Below are 14,003 nucleotides of genomic sequence, written 5' to 3'. Positions count from 1 at the left end.
AAATCAGCAATCATCTCAAGTGAATTTTCTTGCTGACAAATTTTGCAACAGAAATAACATGAACTTAACTGATTACATTTAATGCTGATAACTCTGAAGACATGCTTATTTTTATGAAACCAACAAACTTAAACTAGCTTTTAGTTTATTTCAGAGCATGTGAATTCAAAAAACATTTGAACCAGTCTACTTAATTTATAGAAGCATTTGTAACCCACTGAGCCACCCAGATGCCCCTAGAAGCATTTTTTAAAGCCAATTAAATAGAGTTCTTTACAAATTAATTTTGGTAATATCATCCAGAGGTAGAAAAATATCACATATCTATAACATACATACATAGACCTACATAATATATAGACAGACACAGAGAACTTACAACTTTTGTTTTAGAAATTTTAGCTATGTGTCAGGTATAAAACTCAAAAGAATAGTTAGATCCAAATTATGTTTCTGGAAGATGGCCTAAGTTAATGTTACCTCCTCAGATGGCCAAAGTTTTTACTAAAGATTTTTTTATTTGTATACTATAAGGATCCTTTCAGAGCTGTTTTTGGAGTCATTTGGTCTTTCAGGATCTTCTGCATTCCAATCTAAGAATGCATTCCATTGTCACTGAGATGTTGCAAACTTCTCTTTTAAGGGATCCCCTTAAGGTGGATTTATCTAAAACAAAGTTCCCCCAGAATGGCCATTACTAATTCCAAAGTATCCAAAAGTTTACCCAGTTTTCAGAAAGACACAAGAATCTGGTCCAAGGATTAAATGGAAACTATCTTCGGACTCTCTAAAACATAACATGAGGGGCCCTATTTTCCAATAGCTGTTTTATAACACTAGAAATCACGTGTATTCCCATCTTTTGAACAGGATGGGTGACTTACCAAAAAGCTTCAACAAATGGAAACAGAAACAGAAGGGAGTTAACAGAAATAGAGAACGAGTATGCATAGTAAAGTTGGAGAGCTCAGAACACAAACAAAATAAAACAACCAGAAATTTAGAAAACAGAATAATACTCAACAGAAAGGGTGATATTTTTAGAAAAACGGATCCCAAGTAAAGTCCAAAAGATTGACCAAAAGGAGAGAGCTTGAATCAGAGAGGAGACTTACCCAAATCACAATAGAAGAAGACAATGCCCCTTGCAAAGAGTATGAGGAGCTCAAGTGGGTACTGTGCATAGTTCTGGGTGTCAGTAGTTCTCCAGAGTTTGTCTCCTTTGATTCCACTTCCAACATCAAGAAACGTCAACCATCAAAAGAAGGTAAGCAGTTTAGCCAACAAAAGCAACCTTGGTTCGGAATAGCAGAGGAAATCAGGACAAACTTTGGCTATCCCCACGCAAGTCCAAAGAGAGGAGGAGAGCATCCTTATATAGAGGAAAGGAGAAAGTTTGGAGAGGTTGTTTTGAACAAAAATTCATTGGAGGAGAAGAAGAGTTTGGGATTGTGACGTTTTCTCATTGGCTGGGTTGTCGCTGGGCAAGGGGAAAATCTTCCTTTTTCTGGATGACATACGTAAAGTAAGCTATGACTCTTGATCTTGGGGTTGAGTTCAAGCTCTACATTGGGCATGGGACTACTTAAAAAAAAATAAATTAAATTTATATATTTTCTCCCTCTTTATGTGTCATGGATTTCAAGACGTCATTTCCCACTGCTGATATGATTATATTCTTTCTGTCTCTTTTTTATACTTGATACTTCAGTAATTGACTCACAGGTATTCATACCTGTCTCTTTATTATAATGAAGTGGTCATAATTTTGCCCTCAGTTCAAATTTTTCTGATACTTACATCATGATCCTAGTTTCTGTTGTGGTGGTGGTTTTTATTTAGTTGCAACATTGTAGTGTGCCTTTACCTGCTCTTTTAATTTTCTACCTTTCTGGATAACATTCTATTAGATGTGTTACATGATAACAGCAAAAAATGACTTTGTATTAGGATCTAATCAGAACTTTTTTTTTTAAGATTTTATTTACTTGACAGACAGAGATCACAAGCAGGCAGAGAGCAGGCAGAGAGAGAGAGGAGGAAGCAGGCTCTCCGTGGAACAGAGAGCCTGATGTGGGGCTTGATCCCAGGACCCTGGGATCATGACCTGAGCCAAAGGCAGAGGCTTTAACCCACTGAGCCACCCAGGCACCCTAATCAGAACTTTTTAATACAGTCATTTAACACATTTATATCCATTAATAATATAAACATATTTGGCTTAAATATTGTTATTTTATATCATACCCTCTGTTTAATATCTCAAAATATCTTTCACCATAGGTCTCTTCATTTTATAATATATTTCATCCTATAACTTAGAAATCTTATTTTTGTTCAACTAGTTCCTGTTACAACTATATATTTATATAATTTCTATAATCCTCCATTTCTTCAGTTCTTTTAATGTCCAGAAAGGAACGATAATGAAATTAGTGTAATTCTTTTCTTCCACCTTTCCTTCTACTACCCATTTTTAAATCATATTCTCTTAATATTTATTTTTGTAGTTTTAGATATAGTTGTACATCTATCACTTGATTTATCAACTTAATCTAATAAATTTTGATGAGTAGAAATAAATTAGCATATCTCCTCTCTTACTTTTCTCCCTTTTCTCCACACTACCACTGTTTGTTAATTACTCAGTTCAATATTATTAGTTTATACATCACAGTATATATATGTATCCAATAGCTATTACCACAGTCATGCTGAATAATGAGCCATCCCAAACTCACCCTAACCTCACCCAAACTTATTCTCTCTCATGCACCTGAAGGATAATTAATATAGACTCAGCTCAGGTAGATTTGGTTTCAAGGTGAAAGGTGATCCAGCTCTGCTTCCCTGTCTGTCATCTTCCTTGGACCATGGGTTGGCCAGGTCATGTTCCCTGCATAATGATGGAAGAAATTAGAGAATAATGAGCACATGCAGCTCTGAGCTATCATTCTGTGCACATTCCGTTGGCCAAAGCAAGTCAGAGAGTCAACTGCTATGTCACATTGCAAAGGGAATGGATTCTAGGAAGCTAAAAAAAAAACTTGGAAACAGTAGTATACTCTTCACAAATATGTTAGCATAATTCCCACATTTGTTTTAGCTCAGTTATGTAGTTACAGATTTATTGCTCATTATGGATCCTATTGCCACAATTTATGCAATTATCTCTGGCTTGCTGAAGTTTTCTTCCTGAGAATAGTATCCCCTAAGATAATGCATGTTCTAAACTGTTGGCCTATTGGCTATGAATTTTTTTTCTTGAAATAACTTTTTTTTTTGCACAATAATTGAAATAAAACAAATCACATGTTTTATAAGTACACAATTTGATAACCTTGGACTTAACGTATACACTGTGAAACCATCACCACAGCCAAGATAGTGGACATACCCCTCATCCTCAACATTTCCCTACTGCCCCTTTTATTCTGTCCCTCCTGTCCTTTCCCTCCTTTCACTCCCAATTGATCAGCACTCTGGTTTCTGTCCCTCTAATTAGCATTGTCCAGAGTTTTATATTAATGAAATCATGTATTACATACTTTTTTTTACCAGGTTTCTTTTACTCAATATAATTGCATTGACATTTATTTATGTGGTTTGTATATTAGTGGTTTGTTGCTTTTTATTGCTAAGTAACATTACTTTGAATGGATATACCTAATTTGTTTCTCCATTCATTTACTGGTGGCACATTTAGGTTGTTTTCAGTTTGGGGCTATTACAAATATGGCCACTATGAACATTTATGTACAAACCCTTATATGGACATATATTTCCTTTTATCTTTGGTAAATACCTAGAAGGTAAATGAATGGATCATATGGTAGGAGTATGTTTAACATCTTGAGAAACTGCTTAAATATTTTCAAGAGTGACTTTATGTTTTCCCCAACAGTGTTTGAAAGTTGTTTCCTCAATAACCTTGTTAACACCTGGTATTGTATTAATTTTAATTTAACTTTAGTTATTCTCATGGGAGTGTAGTGTTGTTTCACTGTGAATTTAATTCGCATTTTCTTTAATGATAAAGTTATTGAGCAGCTTTTCATATGCTTGTTATCCATATATCTTATTTGATGAAATGTCTGTTCAAATAATTTACTCGTGTTTTAAATTGAGTTGCTTTCTTATTTTTAAGTTATGAGAGTTCTTTATATATTCACAATACACATCTTTTTTTAGGCATATGATTTGCAAAGATTTTCCCCAATACACATACTTGTCTTTTGTTTCTCTTAGCAGTGTCTTTTGAAGAACAGAAGTTTTCAATTTTGATAAAGTCCAGTTTATCAATCTATTCTTTTATGTATTGTGTGTGTTTTTTTTTTAAGATTTTTATTTATTTATTTGACAGAGAGATCACAAGTAGGCAGAGAGGCAGGCAGAGAGGAGGAAGCAGGCTCCCCGCTGAGCAGAGAGCCCGATGTGGGGCTCGATCCCAGGACTCTAAGATCATGACCTGAGCCGAAGGCAGTGGCTTAACCCACTGAGCCACCCAGGCGCCCCATGTATTGTGTTTTTAATGTCATATATTACCCAATTCAAGGTCACAAAAATTTTCTACTAGGTTTTCTTCTAGGATTTTGATACAATTACACTGAAGATGTAGATTGTTTTAGGTAGTATTAACATTTTAACAATAATGTTTTCCAATCCATGAACATGGGATGTCTTTCCATCTATTTAAATATGCTTTCATTGGGGCGCCTGGGTGGCTCAGTGGGTTGAGCCTCTGCCTTCGGCTCCGGTCATGATCTCAGGGTCCTGGGATCGAGCCCCCGCGTCGGGCTCTCTGCTCAGCAGGGAGCCTGCTTCCTCCTCTCTCTCTGCCTGCCTCTCTGCCTACTTGTGATCTCTGTCTGTCAAATAAATAAAAATAAAATATTTAAAAATAAATAAATATGCTTTCATTGCTTCCAGCAATGTTTTATATTTTTCAGTGTACACATTTCTGACTTCCTTGATTAAATTTATTCCCAGTTATTTTATTCTTTGCATGCAATTATAGATTAATTATTTTGTAAATTTTCTTTTCAAATTGTTCATTGCTTATATATAGAAAAACAATGGATTTTTATATGTTGATATTATACCCTACAAACTTGGCTGAATTCATTTATTAGCTCTAGTAGTTTTCTTTTAATTCTTTGGTATTTCCTATGTATAAAATCATGTCATGTGACAATACAGGTAGTTTTATGTCTTCCTTTCTAATTGAGTGCCTTTTAATTATTTTTTTTCCTTACCTAACTGCTTTACTCAGAACCTCCAGTACAGTGTTGAATAGCTTTGGCGAAAGTAGGCATCCTTGTTTTATAACTAATCTTAGAGAAAGCCTTCAGTCTTTGACCTTTGAGTATATTAGCTGTGGGTTTTTCATTAATGCCCTTTATCATGTTGAGGAATTTCACTACTATTTCTGGTTTTCTAAGTATTTTTATCATGAAAAGATACATTTTGTCAAATTAATTTTTGTGTCAATTGAGATGATAATGTGGATTTTCCCCTTCATTCTGTTAATGTGGTATATTTTCTTATGTTAAACTACCCTTGCTTCCTGAGATAAATCCCACTTGGTCATGGTATATAATCCCTGAATCCTTGGATTCAGTTTGCTAGTATTTTGTTAAGAGTTTTTACATCTACATTCATAAAGGATATTAGTCTGTAGGTTTTTTTTATGGTAACTTTGTCAGCCTTTTGTGTTGGGATAATACTTGCTTTATAGAATGAGTTAGGAAGTCTTCCTTCTTCTACTTTTTGGAAAACTTAGAGAAGGATTGTTGTTAATTTTTCCTTAAATGTTTGGAAAAATTCACCAGTGAGGCAATCTGGTCCCGAGTTTTTCATGTTAAGAGGTTTATTATGACTACTGCTTCAATCTGTATACTTGCTACACTATACTGTAGGCCTACTTAAATTTTTCTGTGTCTTCTTGAATGGGTTTTGGTAATTTATATCTTTCTAAGAATGTGTCCATTTCATGTAGGCTTTATAATTTATTGGCATATAATTTTTCTTATTATTCTTATTTCTGTAAAACCAGTAGTAATATCTCCATTTTTATTTCTGATTTTAGTTATTTGTTTTTTTGTTCTTAGTTTGTCAATTTTGTTATCTTTTCAAAGAATCAACTTTTGGTTTCATTTATTCTCTTTTGTTTTACTAGTTGTCTAATCTTTAAGATTTAATATATTTCTTTATTCGAGAGAGAGAGAGAGAGAGAGAGAGAGAAAATGTGAGTATGGGGAGGGGCAGAGGGAGAGAGAATCTCAACCAGCCTCCATGCTGAGTGTGGAGTCTTGTACAGGGCTCAATCTCATAACCTTGAGATCATGACCTGAGTCAAAATCAAGAGCTGGGGGACGCCTGGGTGGCTCAGTTGGTTGGACGACTGCCTTCGGCTCAGGTCATGATCCCGGAGCCCCGGGATCGAGTCCCGCATCGGGCTCCCAGCTCCATGGGGAGTCTGCTTCTCCCTCTGACCTTCTCCTTGCTCATGCTCTCTCTCACTGTCTCTCTCTCAAATAAATAAATAAAATCTTTAAAAAAAAAAAAAAGAAAATCAAGAGCTGGACACTTAACCTGCTGAGCCACACAGGAGCCCCTCTCTCTAATCTTTATTATTTATTTCCTTCTGCTACCTTTTGGCTTGTTTGGTCTTCTTTTTCCAATACTTTCATTCAGAAAGCTAAATTATGGGCTCGCAGTCTTTCTTCTTTTTTAATGTAAGCATTTCCCATAGTAAATTTTCCTCTGAACACTTCTTTTGCTGTATCCCATAAATATATTATCCTACTATCCTCTTGCCTCCTTGGTTTTGATGAGAAATAACTTTTGTCTAGATTTTCTAGATTTTTATGTGTCTGGCTTTTCACAATTCAAATATAATGTGTAAATTTCTTTGCATTTATCATTGTGAGATTTATTGAACTTGTTGGGTATTTATCAAATTTATTTCCAAATTTGATAAATTTGGAAAGTTTTTGCCATTATTTCTGCAAATATTCTCTAGGACTTCCATTATGCATAAGATGGTATGCATCCCATAGGTATCATATGCAGTGTTCATTTTTCTTATTCTTTTTCTTTTCTTTTTTTTTTTTTAAATAGACTTTAATTCTCAGAACAGTTTTAGGCTCACAGCAATATCAGTTGAAACAGGGTCTCCTACTTCTCCACCATCTTGCCCTCTCTCCAGAATGGTTTGGTAACTATCTAGTTAAATTCCTTGTGGCAGATGAAATGAAGGTCTCCTAGTCCTCTGCCATCTTGGACTCTCTCTCTCTTCTTTCTCCAGATTGCTCTGGGTATTTGGGGGTCTTTTGTGATTCCTTACAAATTTTAGGACTGTCCTTTATTTCTTGGAATAATGCCATTGGAATTCAGATAGGGATTTCATCACATCTGTAGATTGCTTTGGGTATGGTGGACATGTTAACATTATTAACTCTTCTAGTTAATGAGCATGGCTTATGCTTCCATTCGTGTCATCTTCCAAATCTTTGGCCAATACCTTCACCCCCCACAACATGCACATGTTTTTCCTTCCTTTTCCAGCATGTGTTTAGTATACCAAGTCTTTCTCATTCTTGGTTACTTTTATTCCTAGATTTTTTTTTCTTGATGCAATTATCAATGGCATTAATTTCTTAATTTCTCTTTGTGGAATTTGGTCATCAGTATATAGAAATACAAGTTGGGGTACTTGGGTGGCTCAGCCAGTTAAGTGTCTGCCTTTAGGTCAGGTTATGATCCTGGGGTTCTGGGAATGAGTCTGGCATTGGGCTCCTTGGGCCCAGTAGGGATTGGGCTCAGCCAGGAGTCTGCTTTTCACTCACCCTCTGCTGCTCTCTCTGCTTGTGCTCTCTCTCTCTCTCTCTCTGTTAAATAAATACAATCTTTTTAAAATAGAAATGCAACAGGTTTCTGTATATTGACTTTGTATCCTGCAGCTTTACTGAATTTATTTATTCTAATTTATTCAAATTTATTTGTTAATAAAAAATTTGTTATTTTGTGGACTCTTTAGGGATTTCTACATATAATATCATGTCATCTGCAAATAGTGACCATTTTCTTTTCCTATTTAGATTTCATATCTTTTTTTGTCTTGTTTTCTTGTGTAAATTCTTTGGCTAGGGCTTTCAATACTGTGAGGAGTGAAAGTGCTAAGAGGGGGCATCTTTATCTTGTTCTTGCTGGTAGTAGAAAAGTTTTCAGCATTTCACCCTCAAGTATAACATCAGCTATGGGCTTTTCATATAGGGCCTTTGGCTGAGGTATGTTTTCTCAATACCCAGATGGTTTAGAGTCTTTATCATAAATGTATATTGATTCTTGTCAAGTGTTCTTTCTGCATCTATTGTAACAATTGTATGATTTTTATCTTTTAATTTATTAAGGTGGTGTATCCCATTGGTGGATGCGCAGATGTGGAATCATCTTTGCATCCCTGGAATAAATCCCACTGGATCCTGTTGTGTGATTCTCCTGATGTATTGTTGAATTAATTTTGCCAATAATTTGTTGAGAATTTTTGCATCTCTGTTCATGAGACATATAGGCCTTTCCTTTTCTTATTAGTCCTTATAAGTCCTTTTCTTGTTTTGGTAGGAGGGTAATGCTGCCTTCATAAAATGAGTTGGACAGATGCCCTTCTCTCCTATCTTTTAAACAGTCTGACAAGGGTTGGTATTAAATCTTCTTATACCATCTGGTTGAACTCCTCAGTGAAACTGTCTGGTCTTGGGCATTTGTTTGTTGGGAGGATTTGATTATCAAATCACTCTTTATACTAGTGATCAGTCTGTTTAGATTTCTTTTTTACCTTCATAGTTCATTCTAGGTTGTTGTTAGGAACTTATCCATTTCTTTTAGGATGTCCAAGGTGTTTTCCTCTACTTGCTATAGTACTAACAATCCTTTGTGTTTTAGTGATATTCATTGTAATAGCTTATGTTTCTTTTTTAAAAAGTTTTTCACATTTTTAATTTAAATTAACTTAGGCAAGGTATCATTTTGATGTAATGGCCAATGATTCATTAGTTGCATGTAACACCCAGGGCTCATCACCACATGTCCCCTCCTTAATACCCATCACCCAATTACCCCACCACGCAGCCTACCTCTCCTCCCGTTTGTTTCCTGTGATTGAGAGTCTCTCATGGTTTGTCTCCCTCTCTGATTTCTTCCCATTCAGCTTTCCTTCCCTTCCCCTGTGGTCCTTGACACTATTCCTTGTGTTCCACATATGAGTTACACCACATGATTATTGTGATTCTATGCTTGACTTATTTCATTTAGCATAACCCCTCCAGTTCCATCCATGTCAATGCAAATGGTGAGCATTCATCCCTTCTGACATCTTCTTTATCCATTCCTTTGTTGAAGGGCATCTCAGCTTCTTCCACAGTTTGGCTCTTGTGGACATTGCTGCTATGGACATTGGGGAGCATGTGCCCCTTCTTTCCACTGCGTCTGTATCTTTGGGGTAAATACCAAGGAGTGCAATTGCTGGGTAGTAGAGCAGCTCTATTTTTAACTTTTTGAGGAACCTCCATGTTGTTTTCCAGAGTGACTGCACCAGCTTGCATTCCCAACAACAGTGTAAGAGGGTTCCCCTTTCTCCACATCCTCACCAACAGTTGTTTTCTGTCCTGTTAATTTTAGCCATCCTAACTGCTGGAAGGTGGTATCTCATTGTGGTTTTGAATTCTCTGATGACAAGTGATGTGGAGAATTTTTTCATGGAATGTTGGTCATTTGTGTGTCTTTTTTGGAGAAGTATCTCTTTCTGTCTTCTGCCCATTTCTTGAGGGGTTCTTTGTTTCTTGGATGTTGAGTTTGAGCAGTTCTTTGTAGATCTTGGATACCAGACCTTTATCTGTCATGCCATTTGCAAATATCTTCTATTCTGTAGGTTGCCTTTAAGTTTAGTTCATTGTTTCCTTTGCTGTGAAGAAACTTTTTACATTGATAGAGTCTCAATAGTTCATTTTTGCTTTCGTTTCCCTGGCCTTTAGAGATATGTCTTGCAAGAAGTTGCAGTGCCCAAGGTTGAAGAGGTTGTTGTCTGTGTTCTCCTCTAGGATTTTGAAATGACACAGGAATCAATTATCTTTCCTAATTGTATTTGAGCCCTCTCTTTTTCTTAGTGAGTCTAGCTAAAAGTTTGTCAGTTTTGTTTATCTTTCCAAAAAAGGCAGCTCATATTTTCATTGATCTTTTGTCTTTTTAGTCTCCATTGGATTTATTTCCACTTTCCATCTTGTTATTTCCTTCTATCTACTGATTTGGGGCTTTGCTTGTTTTTTTTTTCCCCCCACTTCTTTCCCATGTATATTAGGTTATTTATTGGAGAGCTTTCAGGTGGGTTGATGAGGACCTGAATTTCTATGAACTTCCCCCTTAGAGCTACTTTTGATGCATCCCATAACTTTTCATAGGTTCTCTTTTTTATTTGTCTCAAGTTCCTTTTAAATTTTTCTTTTAATTTCTTATTTGACTATTGGTTGTTTACTAGCATGCTGTTAAATTTCCACATATTTTGATTGTCCCATTTTCTTCCTGTGACTGACTTCTACTTTCATACTATTGTGGTTGGAAAAGATTTGAACCAAAGTGTGAAGGGAGCATTCAGTTTAAAGGTTCGTTTCCTGGGATATTTCTGAGGGGAGACCATGACTTCCATGGGGACAGAGAAAGGTTTTGTGAGACTGGCAGGGGGAGGCGGTCAACCCTTGTTAGATTACTGATTACTACCATGCAGGCTGTGTACTACTGTTCACTCTGTAGCCCTGATGGACTTGTACTTCCTTAGAAACATTTTCCAGGGGGTGCGGGGTGGCCTTCTCTAACAGAAATGTGCCATGTGGGTTCATGGCATGGCCCCAAGTCAGCAACCAGGATGTATGGTAAATTGGGGGATCAGAACCCAATTTTCAGTTGGAAGTGACAGAAACAGGGCATGGTGAGTTTTGTGACAATAGCTGAGGTCCCAAGTGACCCACTAGGTGTTGGTGGTGGGTAGGGTAGTGGGGCCTGTGTATCTGTTTCATCAATACCTGTGGAATTTAGGGACACCCCCCTGTCTGTTAAGTTCTGTGGGGACAGGTAGACAGCAGTCTCTGGCCAGGCATGAGGGTCACACTAGACCACCACTGGGGGACAGTGTGTGGTGAAAGCCAGTGCTCAGTTTCCATGAAAACCGATCAGGATCTGGTGACTGTGATTCCTAGCAGCAGCATAGAGAGAGGAGGATGGTGGTGGTGCACACTTCCTAGGTTGTGGCTAGGACTAATCTGGAGTCCACCAAAATGAATTGTGCCTGGCACAGAAGGCAGGCAGTCACTATAGCTGTGGGCACTGTGTCCATGGCACTTTCATGCTGGGGCTCCCATGCTGCCACCTCGTACTTTTCATCATCTTCATGATCATGAGCCTTTGCTTTTGCCCCATGGTCCCCGGGGTATTGCCCTCCCTCCATGTGGCCCTCCCCTTCTGCCTTGTGCAACTGGATGCCAGGGTAGACTTTTCAAGAGGCAGCTCTGTCAGTCCCCTGAGGGAACACTTCCATGGATCCCCTATGAGGTAAGGATGATGCCCTGCCCTGGAAGGGGGCTGCAGGTCTCCAATCAGGAGAGCCATGTCTTCCTTTTCAGCCTGGCCTGCCCTTCCCTCAGTCCTCCTCAGAGAAGCTGTTCCCACCTCCTCAACTGACAGCTCTGACCTTAAAAACCTATATTGTTTTCTGTTTCTCCATGCCTTAGTTCATCCATGGCATGTCTTTTGAACCTCTCAGTGGGTTTCCAGCAGTCCTGCAGGGCTGTCTGCTCAAATAGGGGATGACCTCAGAGGGGCAGCCTTCCCTGCCACCTCCCTCAGCATGTCTCTGAGCCCTGGAGTTCACTGCCTCACTGAGTGCTGAGGGACCTGAGCCAGCCCATCCTGAGCCCAGGCTGTGTCAGCAGTGTGGACTGAGGTGTGCCAGGAGTGGTGGGCAACTGGCATGGGACAGGTGCAGGCAGTTTCTCTTCCACATTCCTTCCCCCCTCTCCCTCTCAGAGGTAGCTCAGAGCAGCCTCCACACCCCACATCATGAGGTCGCTTGACCTGTGTCTCCTGCATTCAGCTGGTGAGCTTGGTTTTCTCCTGTTGCTTCTGTCTCCCATACCCGCACCCATGCCAGTTCCTGGATCAGGGGAGGGATCGTACCCTTGTCTGTACTTGATCCTCTTCCTATCCTGTACTGAGCCCACCCACTTTTGTTTCTTCCATGGATGTGCTTGGAAGCAAGCTCATCCACAGGGAACCTATTAGCCAAATGGATCCAAGTAACAACCACTGAATTAGTGATCTAGGACAGAGAACAAACCTGCTCTGAAATCTGTTCCATATTCTGTGACCATCTCATACTAAAACAGAAACAGTAATAGCTTTCTGGATTATGATGTGGCATATATCTCTACTTAAACTCTCTTGAATGTGTAGGTGCTGATCCTGGATGGAAAGGGACCATGGCTTCTGTGGGCTAGGATTAAGAGGTAAAATGTAAGAATTCAGTGAAATTTGAATTCAAGGAATAGAGTGAATAAATATTGTCCAGGAAATACTCCAAGTAGGGTGTATGAACATTGTGTACCAAAGGTTTTTCAAATAGGTTACTGAAAGAAAAATTGTTTTTATCGTTTATTTTAATTCCAGTTGAGTTAACATACAGTGTTATATTAGTTTCAGGTGTACAATAGCGTGAATCAGTAATTCTATATATTACTCACTGCTCATCAAGAAAAGGGTACTCTTAGTCCCCTTCACCTATTTCACTCACTCATCCCTCCATCCACCTCCCCTTTGGTAACCTTCAGTTTGTTCTCCATTGTTAAGAATCTGTATTTTGCTTTGTCTCTTCTTTCTCCTTTATTTATGTATGTTTGTTTCTTCAATTCTACCTAAGAGTGACATCATATGGTATTGTCTTTCTCTGACTGACTGATTTCACTTAGGATAATCCTCTCTAGATCCATCCGAGTGGCTGCAAATGGCAGGATTTCACTCTATTTATGGCTGAGTAATATGCCACTGTGTGTGTGTGTGTGTACACATCTCTTATCTCATTTATCACTTTATCAATGGACACTTGGGTTGCTTCCATATTGTGATCTTGTAAATAATGCTGCAAGAAACATAGGGGTGCATGCATCCTTTTGAGTTATTGTTTTCATATGCTTTGGGTAAATACCCAGTAGTGCGGTTGCTGGATCCTAGGGTAGCTCTATTTTTACCATCTTGAGGACGCTCCATACTGTTTTCCAGAGTGGCTGCAACAGATTGCTTTTCCACCAACAGTGTATGAGGGTTCCCCTTTTTCCACATCCTCCCAACACCTGTTTTTTTCTTGTGCTGTTGATGAGTGCCATTCTGACAGTATGTGGTAATATCTCATTATACTTTTGATTTGCATTTTCCTGAGCTTGGTGATGGTGAACATCTTTTCATGGGACCTTTGGCCGTCTGTGTTTCTTCTTTGGAGAAATGTCTGTTCATGTCTTCTGACTATTTTTTTTTTAACTGGATTATTATTTTTATGGGTGTTGAGTTGTACATGTATTTTGGACACTATCCCTTTACTGCATAGAATATTTGCAAAATCTTCTCCATTTCAGTAGGTTTTCTTCTTATTACTTCTTCCTAGTTCTTCTGCTCTGTGGAAAATTTTTATTTTGATATAGTACCAGTAGTTGATTTTTGCTTTTATTTCCTTTGCCTTAGGAGACAGTCTAGAAAAATGTTGCTTTGGTCCATGTCAAGAAGTTACTGTCTGTGCCTTCTTGTAGTATTTTTATGGTTTCAGGTTTTCCATTGAGATTTTGAAACTCTTTTGAGTTTATTTGTCTGTATGGTGTAAGGAAGCAGAATAATTTCATTCTTTTTTTTTAAACTTTATTTTTTATTTTTTCAGTGTTCCAAGATTCATTGTTCATGCATCATACCCA

This window comes from Enhydra lutris, unplaced genomic scaffold, assembly GCF_002288905.1.
Source record: "Enhydra lutris kenyoni isolate GAN:26980312 unplaced genomic scaffold, ASM228890v2 scaffoldscaffold3, whole genome shotgun sequence".
Taxonomy (NCBI): Eukaryota; Metazoa; Chordata; class Mammalia; order Carnivora; family Mustelidae; genus Enhydra; species Enhydra lutris.
The sequence above is the reverse complement of the archived record's forward strand: the minus strand, read 5'-3'. Positions refer to the sequence as shown.